This window comes from Acinonyx jubatus, chromosome F2 (assembly GCF_027475565.1).
Source record: "Acinonyx jubatus isolate Ajub_Pintada_27869175 chromosome F2, VMU_Ajub_asm_v1.0, whole genome shotgun sequence".
NCBI lineage: Eukaryota > Metazoa > Chordata > Mammalia > Carnivora > Felidae > Acinonyx > Acinonyx jubatus.
Window position 1 is genome coordinate 11,399,184 of NC_069394.1, and position 16,242 is coordinate 11,415,425.

The following is a 16,242-nucleotide window of genomic DNA, read 5'->3' on the forward strand; positions in this document are numbered from 1 at the left end:
ACCCCCAGCACTGGGCCTGGGTAAGGGAAAGGGTTCAGACCTCTTTGTAGAAGAAACCAACGGGTTATAATCAGGTAAGTCAACACCTGATATTATTTGGGCACATCCCAGCCCCCAACACATCCAGGATGGCTGGAGGTGAAGGGTGGAAAGACAGTGAAGGATTTTGATGTAACTCTTGATGCCCTGCTAGAGGTCAGTGCAAAGATACTTTAAAGAACACTGTCTATATTCCTGAGAAATGTGGCAGAATTTCAAGACAATGATGGGATGGGCTTGAGGGCGGGAGGAGCAAGGCAGAGGGAAGAAGACTATCCGTTCCCCATGCGTGTTGTGTTGTTACATGGAGAAAAATGCATTCACTGCCATTACAGAGGAGGGGAAAGATGGGGCCTCCGTAAGATCCGACGCTGGAATTACAGACAGGAGCTTTCTGGGAATTCCTATACTAAAAGTCCTTGGAGAGCCAGCTACTCGTGGTGGCACAGGCACCCCTGTCCCTCCCCTGATCCTGCTTTATTTTTCCTCATAGCACTTGGCACCTCCAGACACATCAGATACTTGCTTGTTGTCTGTCCCCTTGCCTCCCAGGCCGGAATTTTGTTCGGGTTCCCAGCTGTGTCCCCAGGGCCTAGAACAGTCCTGACACTTAGTAGGCCCTGGCACTTAGTGGGCCCTCAATAAGTATCTGTTGGAGGCCTAATGTCTTGAACGCACACGCTGTCACCGACCCCGCTGCGAGGTGGGCCTGGCGGGATTGGCATCATTCCCAAGCACGGGGCGGGGGGGGGGAGCGGACCCAGGAGGCAGGAACCCGGCTGGCCTCAAGGTCGGGAGGCTGGCGCTGGAGCCCGAACCCTGACCGATAGGCTGTGACCTTGGGCCAGCCCTGCGCCTCCGGGGGCTTGGGGTTTCCATGTCTGGGTCAGCGGGGCGTCGAGCCCCCCACCCCCACCCCCCGCCAGCGCGCCCCGCGCAGCGGCTCCCCCGCCCGCTGTGACTTGCCCAAGGTCACCCCGCCGCGGGCCACCCACCCCCACCCCGGTCCCCGCCCCCGCCCCCGCCGCGGGTTTTGGGGTGGGGGCCGGCGCGGGGCGGTCCCGGGGCGCCGCGCGCGCTGACGCCGGGCCCCGCGATGCGGCGGGGACGGGGCGCGGGGGGAGGCGGCGTCGGCGAGCGTCCTCCTTTTGTGCGAGCGCCGGCGGCTCGGCTTCTCGAAGGTAAACAGCGTTTCCTCTTCCTCCTCGAGGCGTCTCTTCCTTTTATAGTTATTTCTCGCCTGGCACTCGCCCGGGCCGCCGCCGCTGCTGCTGCTGCTGCTGCTGCCGCCGCGGCGGGGGCCGCTCGCGAACCTGTGGCGGTGACGTGAGACCGGCCAACCCGGAAACGGCGGCGGCGGCGGCACCCGAGGCTCCGAGGCTCCTGCGCTCCAGCGCCCGCGGCCGCGCTCCCCTCGCTGCTCGCCCGGCCGCCAGGTACGTGCCCGGGGCCCCGCCGCGCCGCCGCCCGGGCCGCCCGGCTCGCCCGCGCGCCCCCGGAGCCGCCTGCGCCCGGCGCGGGTGCGGGTGCGGGCGCGGGGCGCGCGCGGTGGGTGCGGGGACGGGGGTGCGGGCCGGGCGCCGCGGCGGCGGGAGGGGGGCACCGCAGGGGTGGGGGCGGCGCGGGGGGCCCAGAGGACGCGCCGGGGGCGGGAGGGCGAGGTGGGGGGGGGGTGGGGAGCGCACGCCGCGGGGCCGCCGCCCGGGTCCACCCAGCTGCGGGGAGCGCGCGGCGGAGCCCCGCGCGGGGAGGGAGGGGGCGCTCGGGGTAGCTGCCCCCCAAGACCCCTCCTGCGCGCCAGGTGAGGGCGCGGGGTCTGGCCCCGGCGCAGCGCAGCCCGCGCCAACTTGCTTGGGGGCTGGAAGGCCAGGCGCTTCGAAGAGAGGAACTGGAGGGGGGTGAGCAAAATCTCCATTGGCCTCAAGACTTCCTCCTGGGGTAACCACCCGCCTATGTTTAAAGAGCACTTCCTCTTTGCCCTTTATCTTTTGATCATCTTTTTTTTTTTTTTTTTTAAATGGAAGTTCAGTGTTACCGGGTGGGTGCCCTTGCAGCCTGCAGGGCTTTTCCTGGGTCTGTGTTCACACACAGTGGGTCTCGAACCGGTGCCTCCCGTGCTGAGGGTGGGAGGGAGAAGGAACCGGGGACTTCGACCCCCCCTTCCCCAGCTGGAACCCTGCGTGTGTGTGGGGGGGGGGGGGGTCGCATTTGATCCCCACCCAGCTGCAAGAAATGGAGCCGGTGGGGGGAGGGGGGGGCTCAGCGGGAAGGAGGCTCAGCTGGGGAGTGTCACGTGGACTTTGCACCTATGCTAAATTCCTGGCCCTGCAGCCTCGCTAGCTGTGTGACCTTGGGCAAATCGCTCACCCTCTCCGGTCTTAGATGTCTGTCTGTAAAATGGGTGCTTTGAGTAGGGCCTAGAGAAAGTGAGCGTGGACTTCCTGGCCTGGAGGGGGCGCAGTAATGGAAAGTCTCATTGTCAGTCATCTGGCCTCTAATTTCTGCATCCCCCTCCGCCTGGAAGGGGTCCCTGGGCACCTGGGACGCTCTGGGTAGATGTTTGTGAAAGGAAGAGCTGGCTCCGTGAATTTTGAGAAGTGAGTGGGTGTGGGTCTACGTTTTGGCTTCCTTGCCCTGTAACATCCATCCCACAATCCCCAGAGAGCCACGTTTTGCCACCTGGGATCTCAGTAATCCATCCCCTCCCCAGGAGGATTATCTTGTGAAAATATTGATTCCTTGTGAAAAGGAGCTCAAACTCTGACTTTGAGCCTCTCCTATTCTTGGAAGAGTGCATTCTGTGGAAATGAAAAGGAAGCATCTTTTTGATTGCCACCACCAGATGACTGTCCGACGAGGGGGTGGCCAGGGCTAACAGCTGGGCTGTTTTCCCAGGCTTGGGGGTTCCTGTAAACGTGGAGGAAGCTGGGGAGAGGTGGTTTTTCTCCCTTGGTGGGGCATGCAGGAGTGGTCAGCGGGCCTGAGTTTTCTTCCTGGGGAGGCACGTTGGAATGTGCATTTTCTGGATTTTGCCGAGACTTTTGGCATGGGGAGGGGCAGTGTGTGTGATGAAGGAGGCTAGGGTGAAGTTAATACGCAGGGGTACTTGGAGATGGCCATCAGATAAAGGACCACCATGGGTTTCTGCACTTTGGGAGGTTTTTAAAGTAATTTTGCTTTCGCTGTCCCTTCTCCTTTCTCAGCTCCCAAAGGCTTCTGAGCACCTCTCTTAGCATCCTGTGTGTGTGTGTTTTTGTTTTTCCCACATCTGGAGGGCAGGAGGTGAGCCTGAGTGCTACTATTGTGACAGGCAAGAGCAGGTGCCTTTATGCAGCAGCCAGCTGTGGTTTGAACACCTGCAGATTCATTTTTAAGTCGTGGAGTGGTTCACGGTTACCTGTGAAGCAGAGGTTTTATTCTTACTTTACAAGACCTGGAGAGAGTGCAGGACTTGGTCTCAGACCCTTAGTAAGTGGTGGATTCAGGATCCTCACCCGCCTTCCGTCTGGAACGCGCTCTCGCTCTTTCCTGTGGGCTCGGCTCCCTTCTGAATGGCCTTTGTGTTTCCCTTGGCACCTGGCAGGCTGTCTGGCATATGCTTGGATACACGGTACATGTTTTGTGACAGACGAACAAAAGAGAGATGGTTTCCCTTTGGCTCTTTATGGAGGTACATTCTGTCTCCACCTCAAGGTCAGTGTACTGGCCTGTAGGTGACCTTGAGATTGTTCTCTGGCAGTTCTTGAGTCCCCATTCTGGAATCCCAGCCTCTGACAGCTTACCTCAGGATCCAGAGACCATGACAGGAGGGACTCTTGAGGGACGCCAGGGCCAAGAGATTGTGGCCTCACGCTCAGCATTGCTGTCCCCTCCTTGTTTGAAGAGACCTCTGTCCTGTGGCTTCAGCAGGCTGGGACTTGGCCGTCTTCGGTGAAACCATCTTCCAGTGAGCACTGTGGAGGCAGTGTTGTGTCAGTGACACATCAGATTTTAGATGGGTCCACTTTCGCTACGCGCTGGCCGGGCAGCCTTCGGGAGGTCGCTGCACTCCTGGAACCATCTTTTCCGCATCTGTGACCAGGCAAAATCACCTCCGCTCTACCTGCTTCACCTCACAGGTGCCTGAGTAAGAGAGCAAGACCCAAATCCACACCTCCACTTTTGCCACTTACTGCCCATGGGCATGTCACCACGTTTCAGAGCCTCAGTGTTCTCATTTGTAAAATGGGACCATTTAGCGTGGGGTTGCTTTGCTCGTGCAGGAGTGGGGCACCCTTAGCTGAGACCCCTGATAAATGGCGGTCCTCATCAGCGGTGACATTCAGCCTTTCCTCAGTGCAGGATGAGCTTCTCAAAGGCCAGACCCACCTCTCTGTTTTAACCTGACTTGGAGCTTCTCCAGACAAGTAAATTGAGGCGGGGAGGGGAACCGGCTGATTTTATTCATTCTCTCCTTCCCTGTCTGGGACAGTTGATAAAAGCTCTATGAGAAATCATCATCAAGATCATGTTTTGGGGAGCCTGGGTGGCTCAGTCAGTTAAGCATCTGACTTCGGCTCAGGTCATGATCTCAAGGTTTGTGGGTTCGAGCCCCACGTCGGGCTCTGTGCTGACAGCTCGAAGCCTGGAGCCCTCTTCGGATTCTGTGTCTCCCTCTCTTTCTGCTCCTCCCCTGCTTCTGCTCGGTTTCTCTCTGTCTCTCAAAAATAAATAAGTGTAAAAAAAATAAAAAGATCATGTTTTTTGGGGGGCGCCTGGGCAGTTCAGTTGATTAAGCATCTGAGTCTTGATTTCAGCTCAGGTCATGATCTCACAGTTCGTGAATTTGAGCCCTGAGTCTGGCTGACAGTGCGGAGCCTGCTTGGGGTAGTCTCTCTCTCTTTCTCTTTCTCTCTCTCTCTCTCTCTCCCTCCCTCTCCCTCTCTCTCTCTCCCTCTCTCTCTCTCCCTCCCTCCCTCCCTCCCCCTCTCCCCCTCTCTCCCTGTCTCTCTTCATGCCCCTTTCCCACTCACACTCACTCTCTCTCAAAAATAAATAAATAAACTTAAAAATAAAAGATCATGTTTTTCATCCATTTCTGAGGGCAAAGGTCTTTTTCCCCTCTCATGAAGTTAACTCTTTACGTGCTCATGACATTCACTTCCTATCTCATAACCTTCCCATGAACTCCTTCCAGCTTTCCATCAACCCCGGAGTCCCCCAGATTCTCAGAAGGACAAAGCCCCTGTTGCTTAGGAGTTAAGTCTTTGATGGCCTGAAAAGGGGTGAGTGGCCTCACCAGGTTGAAAGAAAGGTAGGAACTTAGCCAAGGTTAAGGGCCATGGTATTTGTCCTGTTATGCTTTTCTACTTGTAGAGGCGGGTTGTGGGTGTGGCTTTAGGGCTCAGACTACCTGGGTTCGCATCCTGGTTCTGCTGCTTACCAGCTCTGTGACCTTGGGCAAGATTTATCCTCTCTCTCTGGGCCTTCTTCAACTTTCAAATGAGGAGTGGTACACCGCCTGGAAGGGTTGTTGTGGAGATCAAGGAGAACCTTCCAGCACATTGCCTGGCTCATAGGATGTGCTCTGCCAATGTCCCTTCCTTTCCCCCTACCCCGGTTCTTTCCATCCCTACCCCCGTCCCGTTGTCCTATCCCTCTCCTAACCAGGCTATGGTTCCCACTGGTAATTGAGCCTTTGGCTGGTGGCTTCTTCTTAGATTCCAGTTCAAGGCGCCATGCTTTCCCAAACCAGTCGTTTGACTGGCTTTCATACGGTGCTTCCGCTGAATGAAGAGATAATCATACCAGAGCTCGTCAAGAAGAGTAAACTGGGGAGTCGTTGAATTTACGTTCTGTCCCATTGATTTTTTTTTTTTTCCCTTTTCGAAGACTTACTTACTAGTTGCCATCTGCTCTGAGGGAAGGAGACATCATGTTCATAAATATATAAATAATCGAAGTCAACGAGGAGATTTGTTTAAAGAAGTGTGGCTGAGGGTGATTTTAATAAATATTTAAGATAATCTGAAACCATTAGAGGAATTGCAGGGTTTATGAAAAAACTGGAAATGTGTTTTGGAGAAGTTTCTTTTCTTCCCAAGTCAAGTAAGTGTCAAGAGTAGAAAATGAGGGCAGAGCATCTTCTGACCATGGACACAGCCGTGAGGGACGTGAAGGGCCGCCAGTCCGTTTGTCTCTACTGTGGGATGTTGGCAGTGGGGTTGTCACCCATTTATAGGGACTGATGGGTGGGGACGCTGAGGGTAGCCAAATCCACAGAACCAAGGGGAAGGGACCTCAACATTTTTGAGAGCTACTTGAGACTCGGGCGGCCAGTGGGTAACACATGTCAGGAATCACCCTGGGGCCTGCACATTTCAGATTCTGCCTGTGAGAGTCAGTGGCAAGCTTCTAGACACATCTTTTTTTGGTTAGCGATGGGCTGCGTTTTAGTGAGTCCTGCTAAGGCCTGTAAGTTGGAAGGCTTCTAGGTGGTCAATGCGAGGGATGTGGGAGTAGGGGCACGTGAGAGCCGAGGAGCATCTTGGAACAGGGCTTCCCAAACTGGAGTGTTCCCTCAAATCACTTGGAGGTTTCTCTGCAGATTCTGAGTCAGAGGCGGGGGTGGGCAAAAATTCTGGTCCGGGGACCGCACTTGGAGTAGGGAGAATGTGGAAGCCCCCACTCCCATCGTTCATTCAGGACCCGGAGCTCATAGATGTGAATCTGAACGTGACACTGAGTGTCGTGGGGCAGCTCGTCAGTGGAAGAGGCAGCCAGGCCCATGATACACACAATTAAAAAGACGGAGGCCTAGAACAGATGACAGTGACAACACAGAGGGCTGGGCAGGCCCAGGAGGCACCGAACAAGCCCCATGAGGCCTGGACCCTCTGAACAGTTGAGGTGGGGAGGGCAGCATTGTGAGCGCAACAGGCCTTCACACGTGGTTGTGGGCTGCAAGGATCGAGCAGGAAGTTCATGCTCAGAGGGTCAGGTTTTAGGCGTCCAGTAGTCTTAATTTAACACACGAGGGAACTGGAACCCAGAAGGGGAAGCATCTTGCCCAAGAGACCGAATCAGGCCTGGAACCCAGGTCTTAGCCAGGCCCCTTCACATGGCTGCATGGTACCTGGGGGCCGACCTCAGCGCAGGGCAGCCCCAGCCCAGGGGATGGTGCCGGCTGGACGTCCTGCCCCAGCTCAGCGGTACCGGTGCTGGTGACCTTTCTGCCACAGGGGACTAAGCCCAACGCAGGAAAAGCAACAAGGTTGAATTCAGGCTCCCTCAGAGGCTGATGGCCCACTTGCCCTTCCCCTGCCAGCACCCTCAGATTTGGGGAGTACAGTGGGGAGCATTCACACAGAGGAGTCAAGGACAGGAGGGCACTTGGGCAGCAAGCAACTTTGCTTGTCTGCTTCAGAGATCCTCCCGTGACCGGCTCTGTCTGGCCACTTGGAGCTCTTTGGGATATAAACCCAGTGCCTTCTCAGCAGACGCTGCCACACTGTGGAGCCGGAGGAGCCCCTGCCCAGTGGCCGCGTGACCTTGGGCCAGTCCCTCACCTTGCTGAGCCAGAACGGTCCTGGTCCCGGATGAGGCTGGGCTAGCAGCGCCCGGTGTCCCAGCATCCCGGGTGGCTTGGGGGACTAAACGATATCAGGTGCGTGAAAGTTGCTAGCCAGCCCCCCGCAGAAACACTCCCTGTAGGTCCACCTCCCGCAGGACATAGCCCCAGGTGAGTGAGCACTGATTTGTCCAGTGCAGGTTTCCGTTCAGGGCCATGCCCTTGGAGGAGATGGGGGGTATGAATTTGATGGGGGGGGGGGCAGGTGTTTCTTTAAGACACGCGCAGACTGCTGGGGTGGCTTCATGCAAAACCAGATGCCGTGGTTGGCCCCTCTGGGGGTCTTCTTTGGCAGGGGGCGCTGGCAGGGTGAAGGACTGTGCACTGGGGGCCAGGTACATCTCCGTTCACAGCCGGCTCCCTAGCTGTGGAGTCTTTCAGATCGCACAGCCTCGTCTGGCATCACAGTGCCTGTTTCACAGCTTGTTGTGGCTCTTACATCAGAAAATGTTTGAATGTGCCTGGCTCAGGGCCCGATGTCTGAGAGGTGCTCCATGATGCAAGTCCGCTGTCCACACAGCCTCTGGGGCTGGAACTCGGAGAGAGGAGCCTGCAGACTCAGGGAGGCCTTCCCTGCCAGTCTCTGCACCAGCCCCAGCTTTGCTCAAAACCAGAGTTGAAGTAAAATGCAGAAGACAATGTGGAAGTGAAACTCGGCCAATAACATCCTAAAATGTCTGCCCTGCTCCCCTGAACTCTAGTTTTGTGTACTGCCCTGAGTCCCCAAGGCATCAGAGGCTAGCCAGTGTGCACAAGATCACACGGGCTTGTGAATGAAAGCAGAGTGAGGTTTTCCAGTCCTTTCTGAGCACACCTTGGTTGCTGTCAAGTGTTCAGTGCATAATGGAGGAACCATGTCCATCCTGCCATTCAGGGACTATCATTAAGTGAACGCCTACTGTGTGCTAGGCCCTGTGATGGGTCCAGGTGGGGAATACACACTGTGTGTCCCCACTGCCACCCACTCAAGTCTCTAAGGGTCTGTGTGGCTTGAGAAGGAAGGCTTTGTTTCCTTGGGCTAACCCACGCCCAGCCCCGCCTGAGGCCCGTCCTTGTCACCCAGGAACTGGAGAAGCTCTCTGGCTAGATTTGGGGACAGGAGAGCAGGGGCAGTCACTTGACGCCAGAGAGGACAGAGCAGCGGGCTGATTGAGCAGGGCAGGAAAGGGGACTGAGGCAGCATTTCCAACCCTTTGTGCAGGCATTTATGGCCCAGGCAGAGGCCTCCCGAATCACACGGCTCCCATGAGCATGTTGTGGCTTTTGTGATTTTGTTTTGTTTTGTTTTGAAATAATAACCACTTTCCCTGTTGAGCGTGGACTATGTGTGTCTGCGTGTTTTATTTCTTTTCTTTTTTTTTTTTTTAACGTTTATTTATTTTTGAGACAGAGAGAGACAGAGCATGAATGGGGGAGGGTCAGAGAGAGAGGGAGACACAGAATCTGAAACAGGCTCCAGGCTCCGAGCTGTCAGCACAGAGCCCGATGCAGGGCTCGAACCCACAAACCATGAGATCATGACCTGAGCCGAAGTCGTTCGCTCAACCGACTGAGCCACCCAGGCACCCCTGCGTGTTTTATTTCTTATGTTTGTGGGAACTCCGGGAGGCAGGTCATGTTATCCCCATCTGACAGATGAGGAGACAGAAAACTCAGAGGCTGATGGAGAGCAGAGCTAGAATTAAAAGCTGCCTCACCAACTTCAGCTCCCACCTGCTGTTTTGACTGCCCCTTTCAGGTGAACCTTGAACATAACTCCCAAAATCTGTAAAGTGAGCGGTGTACCTGAGTAGTTTCTGCTGCTGCTCGATGCTGCTGGAAGGGGGTGGGTTTCTAAGGTCGGGGCGGGGGGGGGGGGGTGGTGTTCATGGTAGGCATCTTGGCCACCAGTGTCACCAGAACCACCTGCTGTGAACAGCCAGCCAAGGAAGGTCAGATTTATAAAGCACTCTTGCAAGGAGATGGAGGACTTGGGCTAATTTGAGTCTTGAGGCTTTTTGGTAAATTCAGTGTGAAACTGACTCACGCTATTAATACCCCTCTTGATGCATTTGGTGTTGGGATTTGCAGCGCATCGCATGGTCTGCAGGCACCCCCACAAGAGAAAGATTTGGGGGGGAGGAGTGTGGGTTCTGTGGGTTCGTGTGTCAGGGGGGTTGAATTTGAAAGGGAAATCTCAGTGTTTGGACAGCGGTCGTTGTAGCCTTGAGAAAGTGAGTGGACACAGTATTAATGCCTCTGCTTGTTCCTCCCATCCACTTTCAGTATGTGAACTTGCCAGAACATTCTACGCATGTGTTCCCTCTTCCCCAGTATTCTTCCATCTGACATAATCTGGTGTACTTAAGCTTCCAGGGTGGGAGGGCCAAGAATCTACATTCTGAACAAGCCCTCTCCGGTGATTCTGGTGCAGACCTAGTTTGAGAACCCCGAGGTCCTGTAATCTCCTACCCCTGTAATGATCTATTTCTAACTCCGGGGGTGCTGGGGGTGGGGTGGCTGGTGTTCAGATGGAAAGGACGTTGAAGATCACCTTAGTCCCATCCTTCCCAGACCTTTTCAGGCCATGGCTCACCTAGGAAACAGAATTTGTAAGGTGTGGGTCGGGTGGTGGGTAGGAAAAGGGGAAACATCTCACAGCTGGAGGTGACCGACCGCAGGACCCATCTGCCCAAAGTGCTGAGGAGGTCAACATCTCAACACGGGGCAGCTCTCTCTCGGGATCCTACTTGGGCAGCGCTGATTCTTCTCCAAGGTGGGAGCCTGTTCAGACAGCCAGAGGAGGCCCAGAGAGGTGAGGTGAGTTGCCCAGAGTCACACAGGAGTTTGGGAATCATCTAGGTCACTCTTAGAAAGAAGGAGGGAGCAGGCCAGGGAGGTGAAAGCTTGCTAAGGGCTGTACAGGCAGCTCAGGGCCCAACGCGAGGACAAGTTTTCATGTCCTGACAGCCCGTCCTTGGCAGGCTGGTTATAAAGTCAGGGGCCCTCCCCCCTCCCCCTCCCCCCTCCCCCCTCCCCTCTCCCCCCCAGGCGTTCTCCAGCCTGGGAGGCCTGGTTTCCTGTTGTGATCAGAGACTGATTTTCTGCTACTACCTAACAGCACATCCCTTGAGCACCCAAGGAGGGCAAACCTTAACACAGCAGAGTTGTCTTAATCGTGACTTTCGGAAGTCCTGATGAAAATGAGGCATGAAGCCTGGTAAAAACGATCTCAGACAGTCTCCTAAATTGGCCCTGAGGGATCGTTTGCATACGGTGCTTTTGTGTACGTGATGCTGTGCAGTAACATGTTGCAGGAAATGTTTCGCACGCACAGTGGTGTATGATGTACCATCAACTACAGTATCCAAAAATAAAACAAATACAAATTAAATACCACAGGCAAAATATGCTTTTATGTTATTTAAACTCTTTAAAATAAAAATAAAGCGTTTGGCCCTTTGAGTAGAGTTGAATACGGCTGAGCTAAATTAGTACGTGATATACGGTTCCATTTATGTTGTGCTAGATGGGGGACCTCCTCAGAATGTGCCGTTGTCCTGACCCAACTGTGGGCTATATATATTACATATATGTATGTGTGATTATTCTAGGGGTCTCTCGTGCTTGAGTGTAATTAACTTTGGAGAGAATTTTTTTGTGTGTCCAGCTGTCCTGTGTGTCGGACCCAATGGACAGGACGGAGGCCGTCTCTTTGGCCCTAGTGAGGCCTGACTCTTTTTTTTTTTTTTTTCTAAATAAAGGCAACATCCCTGGTCACAGCAGCCCCTAGATTTAGGACCTTTGACTGCCATTGATCCCACACATCTCCAGGATGTGGTTGGATGCCCCAATCTGGAGTTGATCTGAAAGGGCTCCTGCATCCATGAGGGACCCCAGCCTTGGGAGATGACCCCACTCCCTGAAGCCCTGCCTCCAAGTGGGACCTTCTCTTTCCCAAGCAGCGTTTCTCAAAGTTTCAGTGGTGAAATGCAGGGGAAGTGTAGAAAAACGACATTTGCATACTTGTGACTTTCCCCTAGACCTCTCGCTTGCAGAAGTAAATGAGGAATAAAGAAGGTATGACCTTTGGAGTGTCCCCACCCCCTCTTCTGCCAGCACCTCCCCTCATGACCAGGAATGTGGTTGGAAAATGCCTCTCTCAGGTAAATTGATCTTTGTTTCCAGACCTTGGACACTTAAAACCGAAAGAGAAGGAACCTGATCTTTCGTTCTCCATCATATTAAGTAGCTGTTGGGGCAGGAGGGAGAGGGTATTTGATTCCACTTTGGAGCTTGTTCTTGTATGTGTTACGCAGCTCCCATTCAACAAGGGGGAGTTGAAAAAGCCCCTGAGATTGCCTGTGCTGATGTGCATAGACTGGAATGTTCCATAAGAGCTCAAGGCAGAGAAAACCCAGCAGGTGCCCCTATCCGCACCCCATGATGCCTAGGAGAGGTGTCCTCAGCCCCAGGAAGGAACCTGTGTCTTTTTTCTCGTGGCCAACTGGGTCTTTGTAGGTCTCGTGGCCAACTGGGTCCTACAAAGACCCTACTGGGAAACTATGGAATTTATGTTAAGAGTCATGAAGATACTTGTAACCTTTGACCCGGTGAACCTACTTCTGACAAGATACCATAAAGGAACAGTTCCAAGTATGGACAGAATGTTGCACAAAGATGGTCAGCTTAGCGCCTTTGACAATAACAAATTGGAAGTAACCTAAGCATCTGAAATTGATCAAATATTTGAATCGGTCATGCTGTAGCCCCTCAAAAGAGGGCGCAGGAGGCTGGGAGGAAACTGAGAAAAGCAGTCATTTGTAGGAAAAAAGTTTGGAAGGAAATACACACCAAAACGGCATCCGAGGTTGTGGCAGGGGGCTATGAATGTGGATAAATTTCTTTTCCTTTCTCTTTTATGCATTTTCTGCAATGTGGTTATGAGATTACTTTTGCTGGAAGAAAACCTTCTCCTCTCCCTCTTCTCTGTTCCTCTCTGATCTCTTTTTTTTTCAAAGAAACCGAGAACTCTACTGTTTGTAGGAGAAGAAAGAAAACCAGTGTTTAGATCACTTTATAAATAGTGTACGGCAGAAGAGAGCAATGACTAAAACTTAGACCCAGGCGTCCCCGGGGTTAACATACTAACAGCCTTGCCAATAGGACTGGAACACAGCTGGAGAAAGACAGCTAGTGGTTCTTGAATAATAATAGCCACCCAGAGTGGACCCTCCTAGACCCATGGAGAAGGAGTCCCTGTTGCCTTTTGATAAGGGAGGTAACCTGAGGTCAGAGATCATGTGACTTTTGAAGACTCACCACCTGCCCTCTTGGTTAGCAGGTGATGGGGCGAAGGGCATCTGGGGACACCCCAAAGCCAGTGACTCTCCTCAAGTCATATGGAAGTTACTTTCAGGGAAGGGTAGGATGAATGACAGCTGCCCATTAAGAACAGCCCAGTGTTTTCTGCGTGGGCGACTCCGAGGCAAAAGTGAGCTTCCGGCTCAGGTGGAGGGAGCTGTGGTCTCCACGGGAGGTCAGCGAGCTTCTGTGCACCCGCACTTGAGTACCCCCCTCCTCCGCCTGTGCATCCAGAGAGGGGGGTGCCCTTGATCTCTTAGGAGAAGGACCACTCTTCAGAACCTGCTGCCTGCGCCCTGTGGCGGCTTCCAGCGGGCAGGGAAAGGATGCGTCAGCCCTTCTGAGAAACCCGTTAAAGGGCAGCCCAAGGCACCTCGGCGGGGGGCTGAGCGCAAACCGCTTAGGGGACTGCAGATTTCCAGACAGTCTCTGTGGTATTTAAGACACCGTTTTCTCTCAAGTTCTGTGTCTGCCATGCAGCCCACTTGTCATCCCTGCCTGGGATGGAGAGGTTTTTGGAGAGGTTCTGGTTAAACTCGTCAGCCACTTTTTTTAAGGAAGGCACAGAGCATCCAAAGGTGCCTGGTGCACAGGTGCCACGTGTATGCTTGATGGATCAAGGTATGAACTAATTTTCTGCCTCGGGCAGAAAATGGGAAGTGTTTTTAAGCATTCATTTAAAACCCCAGGATTCATAATCTTGATGTATGTGTGTACGTGTTTCTGTGTTTAGATACCAAGGGAGACATGGTTGAGGCTCTCACATTGACATTTATTGAGTGTCCAGAACATTCCTTGTTTTCTCCATTCCCTTTGCCCTCTGTCCTCCTGTCGGGCAAGTGAGCTGTGCTCCCCAGCCCCTTCCAGAAGAACGGGTATGTGGGGCAGGCAGGTGTGCTGCTTTGGGTGAGTGAAGGAAGAACAGAACGGAAGCTCCAGCTACTTGCTGGGCTGGGCCCCGGCTTCCCCAGCTGAGTCATGCCTGTTCCTCTCGCTGCAGTTTCAAGGGTCAGAGGAAAAAAGTGAAGGACCAGAGATCAGAGTGAAAAGCTGGCAAAGGCGCCTGTCACCCAACTAACCCCGTCAGCACCTGGTGGGGGAGACGGAGTTGAGCTCAGCAAATGGGAGCTGCCGGCCCTGGGGGTATGTTGAGCTGGTTTGGTGAAAGGTGGAGACCCAGAGAAAGGTTGAAGCCTATGGCAGCCCCAAGGGTGCACTTCCCTGGGGACATGGGTTTCCGGGGCTCCTGAGGGGGCTGCTGCTGGCCACACAGGCTGTGCCACTGCCACGAGCTGCCACTCGGCTTCTCCTAGCCTCCCACCCTTTGCCCGTGGAGCAGTAGAACACTCCTTACTCAAGAGTGAGTTGAGTATGATATGTCTGTCAAGAGTTGATATGTCTGTCACCTCCCCACGTCCCTGTCCTAATGACCATTTACCGTAGGAGCACGGTCACCTTGCACCCTTCCAGAGCACTGTGTCTGCTTTCTGGGGGCGGAGGGGGGTCATTTTCTAGGTCTGCCCTGCTCTCTCCTCTCCCCTCTTCCTTCCCTGTCCCCCTTCCCCATCCCCCCTCCGCCTTCCTGCACCCCTTTCTCAGAGCATGGGACAATTCCTCCGTTAGACTGAATAATTGAGAGCTAACTCTAGGAACAGACGTCTATGAATAGATGTGCTGGAAGAAAGCATTTTTGCCAAGTTTGAGCTGAGCTGAGTATTGTCAGCACTGAATTAAAGATGAGCTTCCTGGCTCTCTCTTCTACTTAGCATTGACCAAACACTATGTCTTGAATCTTAAGGAAAAAAAAAAAAAAGAAGGAAGAGAAAAAAGTCAGGGGCTTATATGACAGCAAGTAAAGTCTAATCACAACACTTCCCATACGTACGGAATTTTGTATATGCTGTGGCCTTGTTGCACTAAACATCGCTGAGCCCTAAGACTGGGCCTCTTTCTTTTTCTTTTTTAAAATTTTTTTTAATGTTTATTTATTTTTGACAAAGAGAGACAGAGCATGAGCAAGGGAGGAGCAGAGAGCGAGGGAGACACAGAATCCGAAGCAGGCTCCAGGCTCGCAGCTGTCAGCACAGAGCCCGACGCGGGGCTCAAACTCATGGACCGTGAGATCATGACCTGAGCCGAAGTCGGACGCTCAACTGTCTGAGCCACCCAGGTGCCCCGGGCCTCTTTCTGTTTTAGGTCCACAGGTCAGGCCCATAATGTCTGGCTCCAAGCGTGTCTGCAGAACGAGTGCATACTTTTTTCAGAAAATTGAAGCCCAGAGTGGTTGAGGGATCTGTCCAAGGCTGCACGGCTGGTCAGGACCAGAGTTGGAACTTAATTTCTCAGCCCTGGCTACTCTTAAACTCCACTTGGTGGTCTCCTCACACATGCTCTTCAGGACGACAGGGAATCCAGAAAGTCAGAGACACAGCTCAGCTAAAGGAAAGAGTTTTACTGAGGCCTCGGTGCTCCTTTAGTCCGATGGCTGGTATTCCTTCACCCTCAAAATTAGCCTGCTCTCATGGTGGCCACATACACTGCCCTCCCCTCTCCGTTCCCTGCCCCGCTTGTGTGTTTAAGCATCTTCTCATTTGTGTGACCCTCTCTGGGTTTCCTCTGAAGCTCCTGGAAGCTACTCGGGGCCGCGTTGTGGAGCGAGTGAGAAGTCAGAGGGCAGCCGTGGCTTCTGCTGTGGAGCTGAGCGAAGGAAGACGTTGGTCCTCCACGAGTGGGCACTGTCCTCTCTGTTAGATGGTCCCCACATTGGGTCTTCTCTGGACCAACCACTCTGTCTCGTTCCACGCTGTCCCTTTTCTCATCTGTGGAAATGGTGTTTCGTTCAGCAAACGCATCCAGAGCCCCTGTTGTGTGCTGGGTACAGTACTGTGGGCTCTGGTCCCTCATGCTAAGTGCTGCCCTGTCCCCTCAGCCAGCTCCGCGCCCTGTCTTACTTGGGTCCCTGTGCCGCCTTAGCCTATAACTTCAGGAGGTTTTCCAGAAGGCTGTGCTCCCGATAGACTCCATGGGGAAGCCCTCTGCCCCTCTCCCCATTCCATTTGTGGGTCCAGTGAGTGAAAACCCTGTCCTCACTGTTGTCTGTCTGTCTGTCTGTCTTTCTTTCTTTCTTTCTTTCTTTCTTTCTTTCTTTCTTTCTTTTCTTTTCTTTTCTTTTCTTTTCTTTTCTTTTTGTTCTCTTTCTTTTCTTTCTTTCTTTCTTTCTTTCTTTCTTTCTTTCTTTCTTTCTTTCTTTT

The 16,242-nt window shown here is 53.5% G+C and overlaps 1 protein-coding gene across 7 annotated transcripts in view; it reads left to right on the forward strand.

Moving 5' to 3' along the window:
• Positions 1 to 1,159: 1,159 nt before the first annotated feature.
• Positions 1,160 to 16,242, forward strand: part of CYRIB (CYFIP related Rac1 interactor B) — a 147,399-nt gene continuing 132,316 nt past the window's right edge. For 2 of the 7 annotated variants that reach the window (XM_053208341.1, XM_053208340.1), the window contains exon 1: positions 1,255 to 1,475. The gene's annotated coding sequence lies outside the window, so the exon portion shown is untranslated. Of the gene's footprint in view, positions 1,221 to 1,253; positions 1,476 to 16,242 lie in introns of those variants that run through there. The other 5 variants (XM_053208339.1, XM_053208344.1, XM_027063907.2 and 2 more) reach the window with 5 other exon arrangements.